This window comes from Panicum virgatum, chromosome 8N (assembly GCF_016808335.1).
Source record: "Panicum virgatum strain AP13 chromosome 8N, P.virgatum_v5, whole genome shotgun sequence".
NCBI lineage: Eukaryota > Viridiplantae > Streptophyta > Magnoliopsida > Poales > Poaceae > Panicum > Panicum virgatum.
In genome coordinates, this window is record NC_053152.1 from 37820973 (window position 1) to 37838801 (window position 17829).

Below are 17829 nucleotides of genomic sequence, written 5' to 3' on the forward strand. Positions count from 1 at the left end.
TAATTAGGCCGGGGTTAGGATGGTTAGTGATTTTGATATTAAATTCATGCCATTATCAAGGATAAACAAGGGATAAAATGGGTACTTAAGGAGCGCCAACAGCTAGCTTTACAATTCAAGCAAATTAGTAGGAAAAAATCTCTAATGCTACATCCAGTGAAAAATGCATGACACTTCTCCCTGCTTCGAGTCATAATTTGGATTGCTTTTAATATGGGTCATTCATAATGTATATAAATTGGAACCTAGAAATAAATTTTTGCACCTAGAGTGCACACACACACATAAATTGTGGAAACTGAGCACATATGGTGAACAACTACTAGAATTGCGATCATTGTTAAAGAGCATTACTTAACATTGTGTTCTTCGGTACAATAGTGGATGTGTCCTTCAATAATTTTAGTTGGGTCTGAATAATAGTATTCAACATACTACAAGAAAAAGAGACATTAGTACTGGGTGGTTGGCGTTGTTAGTACCGGGTGCCGCAGCCGGTACCAGCTGGAGGTCCATTTAACCAGTACTAAATACGCCACCCACGACACCTAGAAAAGAAAAAGTGAATGTGGTTGTGAGGATTTGAACCCACAACCTATAGCCTCGCGTGTAGCTTCCTTGCCATCCCACCTATCCATCACATTTGACTATGTTCGAGATGTTTTCCTTTTGATTGTACTGGGCTAAAACGCCGACCAGTACTAAATGTCATCCTTTAGTACCGGTCGATGTTATTGATCGGTACTGATGAGGACATGACACCTTCAGATACCACTTGATGGGAACAGGAGGGTTCCCGATCTTCCGTCATGAGGATAACTATCAATTTGTCGACAACACGACACAAGTGATCCGACTTCCGATCAACAAGACATGAACCCGCAATCTAAGCACCACGTCGTCTCTTGGTTATCAATCGTGCGCAGCCCAGTTGACCTCACCACAAAGGCTAATCCTTGCCTGTGAATCAAAGAACACAAGCAAGAACAAGAAATAACGTAATCGAATTGCAGATATATGATTAATCTCATGAGTTGGAGTCTCACAAACCGATGAATGGCGACAACTGTTCTTGATAGAATGAATCTAAGCAAAACCCAAAACCTAATAAGGGTGTGACGGTTACTAATAAACTCTCTAGGGTCGTGCAAGACCCCCTGGACGCGCCCCTAATGGGCTCCAACACGATACAAGGGCCAAAGACCGAAAGACGGCGTCGCTGCATTGGAACAGAAACTGGTCGTCAAGTTCCTCGGACGATTCCCATAGACTCCGGACGAATTTGGGCCTCAAACCAGTGCCATTGGAAGCTCCTTGAAATTATATTTCCATCCATACCAAGTACGTCCAAATCCGACTCCGTATGCGACCTAGGCGTCCATTTTAGTGCGGGCTAATCCTGGAGTCCAAAACAAACTCGAGCTCGTCTTGGATTGGGCATCCAACTTGTCTTGGACGCTTTTGCTAGTCTCCTAAGGTGGTGGCGAAGGGGAAGAACGTCCTTGGACATCTTTCAAGTCTTCTCCACATGCTTGGGACATCCTCCAACTTGGGTCGGGTCCCATCTGTGAATAACAAGCCCGCGACGATATTTTAATGACACATTTGTACCTACATATAAATAATGACATGGGCAAATCTAATTTACGGGCGACCATGAGCAGCGTTCCATACGGTAGATCTCTGACATTAGCAAATGATGGCTCCGCAGCTATAGGCCAGCTAGCAGCAGATAACGTACGCAGCATGAATTGATGGCTAAGCCGACCGGCTCCAAAGCCAACGCACTGACCAACGCACCCAGCAAGTCACGCGTCCTGGACTCCACAGCCAACAACGTACACACAAAAGCCAACAGGAGTATAAATGAAGTAGAAACTATACACACAAAAATAGAGAATATATATATAAAAGGTAAGAAACAAAAATCAAGAAAACAATTGGAAAAAATTTGAAACATCTTTTCGGTGAAACTTCAAGAAAATTAAATCTGGAACAAAAATTTTAAGAAAAAAATTGGGAAAACAAAACTTAAGAACAAAATGAAAAAATTTCGGGAATGAAAATTCAAAAGCAAAAAAATTTGAAAGCAAAAACTCAAGATCAAACTTGGGAGATAAAAATTTTAAAAATTACTTTTGGAGAAAAAAATTAGAAGTAAAAATTTTGGAAGCAAAACTTAATACCTAGTGTGGGAGATACATTTCGGGAACAAACTTAGTCACCGGTTGAAACTAGGCAAGAAAGATAAAAAAATAAAAAAATGGAAAGGGAAAAGAAATTGGAGATAAATATTTTGAGATCGAAAATTTTGAAAAGAAAAATCGTCGTGCATAATTTTTTTTATAAGAAACATTAAGGAGCCAAAAAAGTTTATGCAAAAGATTCTGAGATAAAAAAATTGGAGATAAATATTTTGACACAAAATTTCAAGAAAAAGAATCAAAGAAATAAAAAGAATTGAAGAAAAAATTTACAACATATAAAAGTTAGAAAAGAGAAGGTGAGAAAGTGGAGACCGAAAGGCACAGACACCACCTAGCGGCCCACGTGCATGCGCAGCGCGTCGACCGCGGGGAGCGCTCCCCACGGTCGACCGCAAAACCAGTATCGGGTAATGACATGCACATGTGGAACTATGTGAATTGTATAAGAAATCATTATGCAAATGTAGAAACCTACTCAGCTCATAATCAATTTTCGTATCTGAAGGTGTCATGTCCTAATCATCCTCCCCTTATTGACTGCAAACCGTCCTCGATTTGGTCTTAGTTAGAGGATACGTTGTAGGTAGTAACCAATAGTGTTCTGCTTCTTGTGATTTATCCTGTTTCATGAGAACAAAACTAGGGGATCTCGATATAACATGACTACAACTATTGCAGCCCTCTAGTTGATCATATCGTTGCACACTAAAAGGAGAAATCAGATTTGAATAAATATAAACTCAGTGTACCAGGTAATCTCATTACAATTATATTTGTCAAAAAAGTGATATGTACATCTAGACAACGAAGGCAATTCAGCATATTTAAACTTCTCTTCTAAACAACTAAGAGCACAAAGAGTGTCAAACTCAATATAACCCAAAGTATTTAAAGAAGATAATAATTTCAGCTCATCTTTTTCAGTGGCAATAGAAAATAATTGTTTATCTTCAGCACAAGCAATTTTTCCAAAATACTAGAATCAGTTTCCTTCACATGTTGTGGTACGGGTATAGTCATAGCACTATCACACAACTCTTCTTTATCGCAAAGATCAATAAAACATTCATCATCTGACAAAGAAAAATCAATAGATGGTTTTAGTGTAGCTTTGTTAGCATCATTGGTGGACAAATTCAGCACATCAAGAGAGTGATTACCTGAAACGTTGATATGTTCTTTTTCTGCTACATATACATTGTTGTCCTCTTCTTTATGTACAAGCTGCAAGATGTTAGTTCCAACAGGAGGCAAGACAAAAGTATCGTATAACAATTCAGATTTAGATGAAAGTGTTGCAACATTTGAAACAGCCCATTCTCTCCTAAATGGTTCATTTTTTTCTTCTCTCTGCTCTCATGAGATCTTATCTTAAAATTTCAGCAGCAGTCATAGGTATAAAAGTAATTTTTTACCATTGTATTTGAAAGAATATTTATTAGCAATAGTATTGTGCACAACATTATTTTCAGATATCCAAGGCTTGCCTAGCAACAATTGACATACTTGCAGAGGTACTATATCAAAATCTGCACTACCCTTATAAGAACCAATGGAAAATTCAATGTGTGCAATTTCAGTTACCTTTATCTTATCATAAGAATTTACCCATTGGATGTGGGTGTGGACTTGTGTTCAAGCCAAGCTTCTCGACCAATTCTAAGCTTGCAAGGTTGTTGCAACTCTCAGTGTCAATGATGACACGACAATGTCGCTCCTTCACAACAAAGTATGTTTGGAACAAGTTGTTGAACTGATTTTGCTCCGCTTTCTCCATTTGAGAACTGAGCACTTGTTGTGCTATATTACTCATGTAGTCCTACAAAATGTTAGTAATTGGAGAAAGGACAACAAAGAATTATCCCTATCAAGTACTATGAAAAGTGAATAGTGGTGCCTCTCAACACAGCAAAAGGAAGCGTCTTACCAAGCTCTTACAAGGTTCTTACCGTCGCAAAGCATAGGATGGACAGCCGATCGCTGGTTCTTACCTTGAGAGAGTGGTACAACGATTGCAAAGGTCCAATTCTTGCAGAAACCAAAGAGATGTGGAGCTTGGGAAGGCAACAATATATATATTTATGTGGCACACAATTTAGAAACAGATAGCAATGTTGAATAAATGTCCAAACACTTGCCTAGTTGCTGGCCTAAACTTATTCATAGGATGAAATCAGATCATTGCAAAGGATGTGAACAAATGAAGGCAACACAGACAAAGGCAGTGGAACAGAACAATTCAGCTTGCTATGTGTCCTCTTTTATGTGCTCCTGCTCTTTCATTCTTGTTTTTCACTCTTTTTTTTTCTTGTCTTTTCCTTCACCAATTTTTTATTTCAACCAGGAGCACAACAGAATGAAGCACAAAAAGTTTCACAGCAATTAAATGTAAGCTTTGGTCTATCGAAAACTAAGAAGATGATATGAAAAACAGATTGGAACTTGTTTGCTCGAAAACTGAATATTCCTGGCCGAATTTTAAAATTTTAATTTTTGTCAAACTGACAAATTCAGTAACCAATGGATGGAAAATTTTCTATAAATGTTCGTGAAAAAAAAAGTTTGCCCAATTTTGAATTCGTATGCAATAATTATGACTATTTTATGGAAGGACCTCCAAATCAAGATTTTGAGAGAGATTACGGTTATGGTTTGATGGATTGGATAGCACTGGATGCATGGATCAATGAAATGATAGATGACACAAATCTAAACCAGCAACCTAACTCAAGTTCGGACACAAATTCAACACATGTACTCTGAAACTAAATTATGCAAAGGCTAAAGACGAGGGTTCTAGGACGGGAAAAAACAAAAGGTGAAGTCGAAGCGACAACTAGAGCTGATTGTGGACTATGGGACTAAGGCGAAAACAAGGATAATGGAAGTGCAAACCTGACGGTATACCTATCTCTAATTACCACTTGATGGGGATAGGGGGTCCTGATCTTCCGTCTGGAGGATAACTATCGACTTGTCGACAACACAAGCAATCCGGCTTCCGATCAACAAGACCCGAGCCCGCAATTGAAGCACCACGTCGTCTCTTGGTTATCAACCATGCGCAGCCCAGTTGACCTTGCCACAAAGGCTAATCCTTGCCTGCAAATCAAAGAACACAAGCAAGAACAAGAAAGAACGCAACCAAATTGGAGATGTATGATTAATCTTACGAGTTGGGGTCTCACAAACTGACATGGCGGCAAAACTGTTCTTGACAGATTAATCTAAGCAAAACCCAAACCATAACAAAGGTGTGGAGGCCGCTAATAAACTCTCTACGGTCATGCAAAATCCCCTAGATGCGCCCCTAATGGGCTCTAACACAATACAAGGCCCAAAGACCGAAAGACGGCGTCGCAGCGCTAGCATCGAAATTGGATGTTAACTTCCCTAGACGATTCCTGTCAACTCCGGATTAATTTGAACCTTAGACCAACTGCATTGGAATCTTCTTGAAATTAGCTTTCCATCCATACCAAGTGCGTCCAAATCCAACTCCGTATGCGACCTGGGCGTCCGTTTTAGTGCGGGCTATTCCTGAAGTCCGAGATGGACTCGAACTTGACATGGATTGGGCCTCCAACTTGACTTGGACGCCTTTGCTGGCCTCCTAAGGAGGTGGACAAAGGGAAGGACGTCCTTGGCCATCTTTCAAGTCTACTCCACATGTTTGGGACATCCTCCAACTTGGACCTGGGTCCCATGTGTGAATAACAAGCCCGCGACGACATTGTAATGACACATTTGTACCTACATGCAAATAATGACATGTACATGTGGAACCTAGTGAATTGTATAAGAAATCATTATGCAAATGTAGGAAAGAACTCAGCTCATAATCATTGTTTATATCTGAAGGTGTCATCACTACTACAAAACAGGCCTTTGTTCCTGGCCATTTGACCCGGCAGCCTTTGGGCCCGGGACAATAGGTGGCTTTTGTCCCGGGTCCAACGGCTAGCCGGGCCAGCGGGGGGGACGGGGCCTTTTGTCCCGGTTGGAGACACCAACCGGGACAAAATGGGAGCCTTTTGTCCCGGTTGGTGGTTCCAACCGGGACAAAAGGCCCGCGTAGCCTTTTGTCCCGGTTGGAACCACCAACCGGGACAAAAGTCCCCCCTTTTGTCCCGGTTCGTGCCTCCAACCGGGACAAAAGGCCTTGCGCCCCTTATCCCCTTCCCTCTCCCCCCGCCCGAGCCATTCAGCTCACTTGTTTTCTTGCTGTTTTTGGCTCGGGATAGAGGAGTTCTTGCTCATTTCTTCACCACATTTGTGAAGATCTTTGATTCCCCGTCCATCCATCTGCTCTAAAGGTTTGGAGCTTGTTTTTCTCTTCTTCCTTGGCTTGTATAGCTCATTTCATACTTTAGAAATAGAGAAAATGTGTAGCTAGCTCATTTCTTGGACATTTAGCTAGCTAGATTGCATATGTAGGTGTAATTTTCTTTTAGATTTAGATGAGTATATGGATAGTAGAAATTTTTAGAATGAGTGTAGATACTTCATGTGATGTACTTGTATATATGACCATATTGTGGATAGTTGATTTTTTTATTCGTGAATGAATTAATGAAATGAGTATATTATAGAATTTTTTGTATTATGAATGGATTATTTTGACACTCTAGTGATGTATTTAATCAGGCTCACATTGAAACCATCTAGAAGCTAAAAAAATCTTTATTTCGAAACAAGTATACGTCGTTAATCTCCATCCAACGGTGATGGCACTACCTTCCAGGGATACACGATGCGCTATAAGGACGTCGCAAATCGGTTGGTCGCATCACCAGAACTTCCGATTGATAAGAAGACAGCATTTGACGCAGTCAGCATGCCGTTGTTGTACTGAGAGCATATGAACGAGCATGCTGCCTGTGCCAAGTGCTGTGCCTATTAATCGTAAATGTTGGTGCTGCGACTAGCCGATTGGTGACATCCTTGTACCGCACCGTGTCCCCCCGAAAGGCAGTGTCATCACCGCAGGGTTGAGGTTACTGACATATACATTTTCAGAAATAAAGGTTTATTTTTCTTCTAGAGGGTTTCTGGATATTGAAAAGAGTGTACTCCTGGAACTGAAGGGTGTCAAAGTAATTAGAAGTTATAGAGATTTCTTTCAATTAATTAGAGATTTCTTGAGGATTAATGATACATTTCGTCTTTTTTTATATAATTTCATTGTTATTTGCAAGAGTTATTAATCTGATCATTGTAATTGTAATAGTAAATAATTTTTGCTTTGTAATGGTAAGAATTTATAATTTTGTGGAAAATAAAGGTATTTTTCAGTAAAATATGGCTTCAGCAGCTGGAGGGAGTGGCGCCGGTGGGGGTGATCGTTGTCCTTCTGGAGAGAAGGGCACAACTCGAGTAGGTCGTCGGTCCAAAAAACCTAGTGCTTTTCATAGGGCAGCGCTCCGTTATTTGGAAAAAGAATATAGAGAATGCATGGCAAGGGGCGAGGAACCTCCGTTTGATCTTGAGGATTTATTGCGGCGTTACGGTTCGTCACCACCAAACTCGGAGGTTTCAGCTCCGCCATCTTATTCTGCGCCAGCAAGAAATCCGTTAGAACATTCTGCGTTCCAACGCAAGGACGGTTGAAAACCTATGTGTTGTTGACCGAATTTTTAAATTTCATGTATAGTACTCCTTTGTTAAGTTCTGTAATGGATTAAGTACCCCTTTTAATTAATCAAGATGTATGATAGATATTGCATATCTTTTAATTATTCATGTTATGTTACATTTAGTTTAATTTAGGTTTGATATATTTTATTTATTCGATACATGTAAAGAATTCAAATCGATTTATTTAAAATGCAGATGGACCGGCAATGGATGTACAATGCTGATCGACGTTCGAAAGAATTCATTGATGGCCTGCATTATTTTTTGTCTGTGGCTGAGGCAAACAAGCAGAATGGTTTTATGTGCTGCCCGTGTGTTCATTGCAACAATAACAAGGATTACTCATCTTCAAGAATCCTACACAGCCACATTTTCGCAAATGGTTTCATGAAAAAGTATGTTTGTTGGACGAAGCACGGAGAACAGGGGGTTACCATGGAAGACAATGAAGAAGAAGATTTTGACGACCACTTTCCCGGGAATGCTGGAATCAGTGCATTCGATGACGATATTCCCATGGAAGAGCCCGAAGTAGATGTAGCAGAAAATGATCCCAGCGATGATCTGGGGCAAGCATTGCACAATGTGCAGGCAGACTTTGAGAGTGAAACGGAGAGGTTGAAGTTCCAGAAGTTGTTAGAGGACCACCATAAGTTGTTGTACCCAGATTGTCAAAATGGATTTAAGAAACTTGGCACCACCTTGGAGTTGCTGCAATGGAAGGCGACAAATGGTGTATCCGACAAGGGATTTGGTGAATTACTCAAACTTGTTAAAAAAATGCTTCCTAAGGACAATGAATTGCCTGCCACAACGTATGAAGCCAAACAACTTGTTTACCCTTTGGGACTGGAAGTGCAAAAGATACATGCATGCCCCAACGACTGCATCCTCTACCGAGGCGAGTACGAGAATTTGGATGCATGTCCCGTATGCAGTGCATTGCGTTACAAGATTAGAAAAGATGATCCTGGAGATGTCGAGGGGGAGCCTCCCCGGAAGAGAGTTCCTGCGAAGGTCATGTGGTATTTGCCTATAATACCACGTTTGAAGCGTCTGTTTAGAAATAAAGATAATGCTAAGTTGATGCGATGGCACAAAGAGGAACGCAAGAAAGACTCGATGTTGAGACACCCCGCTGATGGGTCGCAGTGGAGAAAAATAGATAGAACGTACCCTAAATTTGATTTGGATGCGAGAAACATAAGGTTCGGTTTGAGTACGGATGGCATGAATCCTTTTGGTGAGATGAGCAGTGGTCATAGCACTTGGCCTGTGACTCTTTGTCTGTACAATCTTCCACCATGGCTCTGCATGAAACGAAAGTTCATCATGATGCCAGTGCTTATCCCGGGTCCAAAGCAGCCCGGAAATGACATTGATGTGTACCTAAGACCATTGGTCGAAGAACTCTTATTGCTCTGGGGCGATGAAGGTGTACGGATGTGGGATGAATACAAACAGGAAAACTTCAACCTACGAGCATTGCTGTTCGTAACGATCAATGACTGGCCTGCTCTTAGTAACTTGTCAGGACATTCGAACAAGGGATACAAAGCATGCACACACTGTTTAGATGATACCGATAATATATGGTTGACTCACTGTAAGAAGGTTGTATACATGGGTCATCGTCGGTTTCTTCCCATCAGGCATGCGGTACGAAAGAAGGGCAAGCATTTCAAAGGCCAAGCGGACCACCGAACAAAACCGATGCACCGTAGTGGTAAAGACGTCTTCAACATGGTAAAAGATCTAGAAGTTGTTTTTGGAAAGGGATCTGGTAGCCAACCTATTCCGAACGAAAACGGAATGGCGCCCATGTGGAAGAAGAAATCTATATTTTGGGAGCTACCATATTGGGAAGTCTTAGATGTTCGTCATGCAATTGATGTGATGCACCTCACGAAGAATTTTTGCGTCAACCTGATAGCATTCTTGGGAGTGTACGGAAAGACAAAAGATACAGTAGAAGCACGTCAAGAATTGCAACGTATGGAAGAACGAGATGCCTTACATCCACAACAGTGAGATAATGGACGACAATACTTAAGTCCTGCCAGCTATACTCTTAGCAAGGAAGAGAAAGAAACCATGTTTGACTGCTTGAGCAGTATAAAGGTTCCATCTGGATACTCATCCAATATAAAAGGAATCTTAAATTTGGCAGAGAAGAAATTTACAAATCTCAAGTCCCATGACTGCCATGTGCTTATGACCGAACTTCTTCCGGTTGTGCTGCGGGGGATTCTGCCTGATAACGTCCGGTTAACCATCGTGAAGATATGTGCCTTCCTCAACGCAGTTTCTCAGAAGATAATTGACCCGGAGAATTTGATAAAGCTGCAAAACGATGTGGTGCAATGTATTGTTGGCTTTGAGCTGATATTTCCACCATCTTTCTTCAACATCATGTAACATCTTCTAGTGCACCTTGTCAAAGAGATTGATATTATCGGACCAGTATTTCTACACAACATGTTCCCATTCGAAAGGTTCATGGGGGTACTCAAGAAATGTGTTCGTAATAGAGCTCGTCCAGAAGGAAGCATCGCCAGTGCCTACGGAACTGAGGAGGTCATTGACTTTTGTGTTGACTTTATTGATGACCTTAAACTGATTGGAGTCCCTGAATCGCGATATGAGGGGAGACTAACTGGAAATGGTACATTAGGAAAGAAATCTTATGTCTGCACAGATGATTTCTCATTCAAGAAAGCGCATTATACGGTTCTTCAACAATCATCCTTGGTTGACCCATATATCGAGGAACACAAGAAAATTCTGCTCTCCAATTTCCCGGAAAAGTCTGAGGCATGGATTACACGTGAGCACATGAACACTTTCTGTAGCTGGTTGCGGAAGCATCTAATGCATAACATGGATATAAGTGAACAACTGTTCTTATTGGCTAGGGGACCATCTTGGAATATCTTAACATACCAAGGGTACGAGATAAATGGAAACACATTTTATACGATAGCCCAAGATAAAAAGAGTACCAACCAAAACAGCGGTGTTCGTATGGATGCCACGGACAATAATGGAAAAAAAGACACATATTACGGCTACATTGAAGAGATATGGGAGCTGGATTACGGTCCCAATTTCAAGGTGCCTCTATTTCGTTGCCAATGGGTTAAGCTATCTGGAGGAGGGGTAACAAAAGATGAGTATGGGATGACAATAGTTGATCTCAACAATCTTGGGTATAGAGACGAGCCATTTGTCCTAGCCCAGGATGTCGCTCAGGTTTTCTACATTAAGGACATGTCCAGCAAGCCAAAGAAGGGGATCAACAAGCAAAAGGATGAGCCTAAGCGACACATAGTTCTATCAGGAAAGAGAAACATCGTTGGAGTGGAGGACAAGACAGACTTTTCAGAAGAATATAATAATTTTGTTGCCATTCCACCTTTCGAAGTAAATGCTGATCCATGCATCCTGCTAGCCAATGATGATGCTCCATACTTGCGCCGTGATCATAATCAAGGGACATTTGTGAAGAGAAAGTCTGTTACCGCTAATCCTTCATGTACTTGAATCATTTTATATTATTGTATAAAAACATAATCGCAATTCGAATACTTTTATTATATATGTACTGTACAATTATATTTTATGTGTTATTTATATTATTTTATATATTTTTCACTTAATTACTAGACTCAATTATAATTTTCATTCAATAATGGATTACTCAACTAATTTTATTTATTTCATGAAATTACATTCACATTAACACACTATACTCTCTCACTAACACACACAATCTCACTAACACACACTATCTCTCAAACTCACACACTACTCATTAATATCATGAAATTGCTTAATTTTATCTAAAATTCACTTTTTAAACGTTAATATCGTGATAGAATCCACTTTCTATCGAAAAGCAACAGTTTGAAAAAAAAATTCACCTAATATATTTTTGCATGGTCAAAATAACAAATATGATTTCAAAAAAGTTAGATATTTCATTGACCCAATCACTTGAATGAAAATTAATTATTTTTGTTGCGTGTATCTAGTTTATATAGAGATAAGAAATTTTGTTCCATAATTTTTGGAATCATAATTTTATTAACTGAATTAACAAATGAAAGCCAATTTTAAAAGAGAAGTTAAAAGAAACAAAAACAAACATATCATTAGGCGGGAACGAGGGAAAACGGGCCCCTTTTGTCCCGGGTGGTAGATCCACCCGGGACTAAAGGTGGGCCGCGGGCTGGGAATTTTCCCGGCCCGCCCAAAAACCCCTTTTGTCCCGGGTGAATCCACCACCCGGGACAAAAGGTCCTTTTGTCCCGGGTGGTGGTTTCACCCGGGACAAAAGGGGGGGCCTTTTGTCCCGGGTGAAGCCACCACCCGGGACAAAAGGTCCTTTTGTCCCGGGTGGTGGCTTCACCCGGGACAAAAGCCCCCCCCCATATATTTCCTAGCTTCCTCCCTCCTTCGCCCTTCCTCCCTCCCGCCGTCCATTCCCCTGCTCCCCCACCGCTCGAGCTCCCCGAGCACCGCCGCCGTCGACGTCGCCGCCCAGAGCCCCGCCGCGCGAGCCCACGTCATCGAGCGCCGTCGTCCCTGCGAGCGCCGCCGCCATTGACGTCCGCCACCCTCGTCTTCGCCGCCCCCGGCCTCCACTCCGCGCGCACGCCCTCGTCGACGGCCTCCACTGCACGCCGCCGCGCCGCCGCCCTGTTGTGTGGGTATTCTTCTGTTCTTTTACAGATCGGGAGTTCGTGGCACATAGTTTCTGCAAAGATAGAAGAGTCATTAAGCACTATTTTTTATGTCGCTTTGGAATTTGATATTATAGTTCTGTAAACTGATATCACCTTATTATGTGATTCTTGGCACCAAAATCCAACAAGAGCTCTCCATTGATGTTCATTTACAGTTGGTGGTTTCCCTTTTATGATTTCATCTATAGACCTGTCTTCACGATTGAAATACTGTTTCTTCAACTTAGATTTGTAGGCTCTCCATCTATTGTTAACAGTCCTTAGGATCCAATCCCTTGAGAGCTGTTAATTTGTCTTTCATCATATTGGTATTGCACAGTCCTATTTTGATGATCTTCAAGGTAGAAAAAGCACACTCAATGCTCCTTGTTGAAACTGGTAGAGACAAGAAGCAACCGAAACAATATATCATTCAAGTGTGCCAAAATAATATCTACTGAATATTTGATTCGCTCTATACGTTCTTCTATGCAATGCTTTCTTGGTATAATTAGTATTGCTTTAATTAGATGAATCTCATTACAAGCTAAAACTACATTCTTTGTGGGACAAAATTTGGATGCAAAAAACTATACTTATTTTGACATGGAGAGAGTATCATATACAACTTATGGACCCAATTCAATAAAGCCTAGCAAGGAAGCCCCAAATGCAAAAGAATCATTCTCTCCGTCTCTGCTCATAGCTCGCCCTGAGCCCACGTCCCCCCGGCTCCGCGTTCGCCCCAGTGCGCCTCCGGCCCTCGGCTTTGAGCCCTTCGCCTTCGGCCCTCGGCCCTCCGCCTATCCCTAGCCGCAAATTTCTGGAGTGGATTATTTAGATAATTTTTAAGGGTTTTATTTGTATTCATATTTTAGTTATGATGGACCCGCGACACACAGACGCGGAAGACGAACAGTTCCTGTTGAATATGATTGGCGAAGGTCAAGGAGATGTCGCTGAACAAGCTGATGATGGCAGCAATACCGACATATATTTGAATATGTCCGGTGATGGAATTGAGGCACCATCTATTCAGGATGACGCTGCTGCTGAACAAAGTGCTAATGTACATATCAAAACTATACTTATTTGTAGTGACAATCATATTTTCATCTGAATCTATATGAATACTATGAATGTTTTTTTTATAGCCGTCTGGATCATCGTCGCAGCAGAAAAAGACGAAGCGAGGCCCAACAAAAAAACTGGAAGGGCGGTTCATTATAACGGAAGTTGGTCCAGATGGCGAACCGATCGCTCCAGAAGCTGCCGCCAAAAAATTCATAAGACAATCCGGATGTATTGTCAGGGACCACATCCCGATCAGCTTTAGGCTCTGGAAAGCTTCCAATCCAAGCGAGGAACGGGATGCGGTACCCGAAAGAGAAAAAGAATGGTGCTGGCGGGAGCTTAAGAAAAACTTCACGGTTCCAGCTGAATCCGAAGAGATATGCAAGCGCTGGACCCTGAGTAAGATGGCCGAACAACTGCGATCATTCAAGAAAATTTTGACGAAGAAATATATCAAGACCGGGACCACACCCGTATTTACCGGCGAGCTCGAAAAGCTCAGGGGTCACTGGGATGCATTTGTGGAATACAAGTCTTCAGAGCTTGGGCTTCAGAAGGTGCAGAAGGCCAAAGACAACGCCTCGAAGAAAGTGTACCATCACACTCTAGGCCAAGGAGGCTACAAGCTTGCAGTACCCAAATGGGAGAAGATGGAGCAGGATCTGCTTGACAGAGGCATCCGACCTGCGACCATGAACTGGCCTGAAAGGTCAAGGACCTGGTTTTATGGTCACGGGGGAAGCTTGGACCCATTGACTGGTGACTGCATCTATGGGCCAAACATCCAGCGAGCAGCCCAGAGACTACAGGAGGCCATACAAGCAGCGGCCGAGGGAACATTCCAGCCGGATAGAGAGAGGGACGAGCTGACTTACGCCCTTGGGAATCCTGAGCATCCGGGCCGCACAAGAGGCAAAGGCGTGGTTCCGTGGAAGTATGGGTTCAGGGATTACATTGATTCATATAGAAGCCGGCAAAGAAGAAAGAATGATGAGCGGGAGCACCTGCGAAGGCTAGAGGAACGGCTCATGTCACACGATCAAAGACTGGAGGAAGAGGTTCAACGCCAAGTGGCCGTAGCAATGAGCCAGCAACAGCAAGCGCAAACGTTGCCTCCAGAGCCTAGTGTCGCAGCCGATCACCTGTCTCAGCGGAAAAGCAGCTGCGCTTCCACAGACGTCGCCGCTGCCGAGCCCACGGGGATCCAGGCCGCAGTTGAAGCGTCGGCCCCGCAGCGATTTCCAGTGGATGAGATCACCCACCGGACACCTTGTGACCTGCAGACTGCCGTTAAGAACTTAATGTTCACTGTTGCGTACGGTACCGCCATGCCAACCGAACCAGGCGACGTGTACCACGGGCAGCAAATTCCGCCTAGATACACAAGAGTTGGCGTGGAGCAGGTGTGCCAGGGTTGGGAGACGCTCGAGCTTGATATTCCTGGAGGCGATGGGGAGAGGACACTAGCAGAAGCCATTCATGGCTACATCCTATGGGATAAGCGCTACATTGTCCTAAAGTCGGATGATCAAACACCAAGACCGGCATCTCAGCATGCCTCTCCAAGACCGGCATCTCCGCCAAACTCCCCAAGGGCAGCACTGTCTCGGCAAGGTTCACCGGCACATTCTCCATCACCATCATCTCATGCGCCGATGAACACTCAAGCGTCACCGTCGCCTCCATGGTCACCCCCTCCGCCGCCGGCAAAGAAGCAGAAACGGCCGCCGGCAAAGAAGGTAGCTGCACCGGCTAGGGAGCCTCCAAAGAAGAAGGAAAAGAAGAAGAAAACCAAGGAGGCTCCTATTAAACCCTGGGACATGAGCCTTGAAGAATGCGATCGGATAACTCAAGAAAGAGTTAAAGAGCACTTCAAGCCGAAGCCGAAGCCGGAGCCCGAGAAAGTGATAAATCCGATAGATTTGAAATTTTTTAAGGGAATGTGCGAAGCAAATAAGAGAAAATTCATTCCGAGAGACCCCCCTTCAGACTACGAACGCACAATTATCAAAACTACTGAGAAAAAGAAGAGACAATCAAAGTCGTCGTCGTCCGACGTTCCACAGCTCGGAGCCCAAAAGAAACAATCAATAAAGCCTCTCGTAGTGGGACAGACGACGCAAGAACAAGACTTTGTTACATTTCTGAAAGAATCAAACCTGACGGCCGCTCAGATTGCAGGGGGAGAAGATATTCCAAAGGCCGATGTGGTCGTCAAATGGACGTTTGAGATCGGCAAAACTCTTGTACCCCCTGAAGTAGTGTCTGTGCTTCCAACGCAAATGTATAAGCTGCACCAGCACTACATGCGTGCAATGGCCGATTGCATCTTCATGCAGGGTGCAAAGATTAAAGATGACGATTTCTTACGGGGGGAGGCCATTATATGGATAAACTGGGAAGAAATTTACCAACTATTCCATCAGGAGGCCCTCGACATCTCTATGGTCGGCTTGTGGGTTCTGTAAGTATTTTACTCTCCTTACGTATTGTTTTGCATGATCTCAACATACTGATCTCTTGATTTATTCGGTATCATGTAGAATGGAGATACATACTTGCAGAAGAAAGGGATACTCTCACCTCGGCTTCATCGACCCAATTACTTGTAATTGGAGGCTTCTACGGGACAATCCCGATGACATATTCCAAAACTTGTTCAAGTACATAAGCGTTCATCACAACAAGCAAATGATATTGTTTCCTTACAACTTTGCGTGAGTGATTCCTTCCGTCTAACTCTTTCTATTCTATAATCGAATTGTTTAAACCTTAACTACCAAGAACTGCCTCCGTATAATCTTGCAGTGAACACTTTGTCCTAATTGTCATAATTCCCGAGAAGAGCCTACTCGTGGTTATGGACTCATTGAGGAGACCTCCAGAACAATACGAAAATCTTCTTAACATGATGAAAAAGTAATTCTACCACTACTCCGTCCATGACCGATAATTTGAATCACTTTGTTACTTGACTATAATTGTTCTAATCATGCACAGGGTTTGGAAAGAATTCGCTAAAAATCATCCAGGCAAATTTGACAAGGAATTGAAGATCAAGACAGATTTTCCGGTACGCGCTTGGATGATTCGTTGCACGATTCATTAGTTTTATTATATATTCATGTAAATACCTGATAATTTCTTCTCTCTTAAAGTGTATGAGGCAGAAACCAGGCACTGTATTGTGCGCATACTATGTATGCGAGAACATCCATGGTCTGGTAGGTCCTCCAAAGGGCTGGACAGATTGGGAGGAGGAAGTAAGTAAAAAAACTTGTTAATATTTGAACTCGTATTTTAATTAGTCGAAATTAATTATCCCCTTTTTCCATAGGTCGGGGAGATGCGCGATAAACTCATACCGGAGGAAAAGGTTATGGCGATTCAAGAACAATTCTCCGGATTTATTGTTGAGCAAATCCTCGATCCAAAAGGCGAATTCTACTATGATGGAATATCTAATATTGACAATCACAGTAAATATGACAATATACGCGTATATATGTAATTAAGAACGAATATAACTATGTAAATATATATGTGTGTCTATGTATTAAATTTCTATTTATGAGTATGTATGTATGTATTAAATTTCCAAAAGGCGAATTCTACTATGTAATTAAGAACGAATATACCTATGCAAATATGATGGAGTATGTATGTATTATATATATAAGCACTCCAATAATATATATGTGTATATATATATTTATATAATATTGGTCCTAGACATTTTCATATGTAAAGGAATTCACATGTATAGATATGTGTATACATATATATATAAGTGAATTAATTTATATATGAAAACTATCTAGGACAAATATTATATAAGTAACTATATATATATGTATATATTAGTGGAGATCATACACACTGAATTCCAATACATAAGTTTAATTGAAATGCAAAAGTATAATTGAAATAGAAAAAAAAATTGAGAAAAGAAAAACATGAAAAAAAAGAGACCTTTTGTCCCGGTTGGTAACACCAACCGGGACAAAAGGGTGCGCCAGCCACGTGGGCGCTGCCTGCACCTTTTGTCCCGGTTGGTGTTACCAACCGGGACAAAAGGTCCTCTTTTGTCCCGGTTACCACACCCAGGACAAAAGGGCACCCCTTTTGTCCCGGACAGGCGTTCCCGGTTGGGAAACTGGGACAACAACGGTTTCCCAACCGGG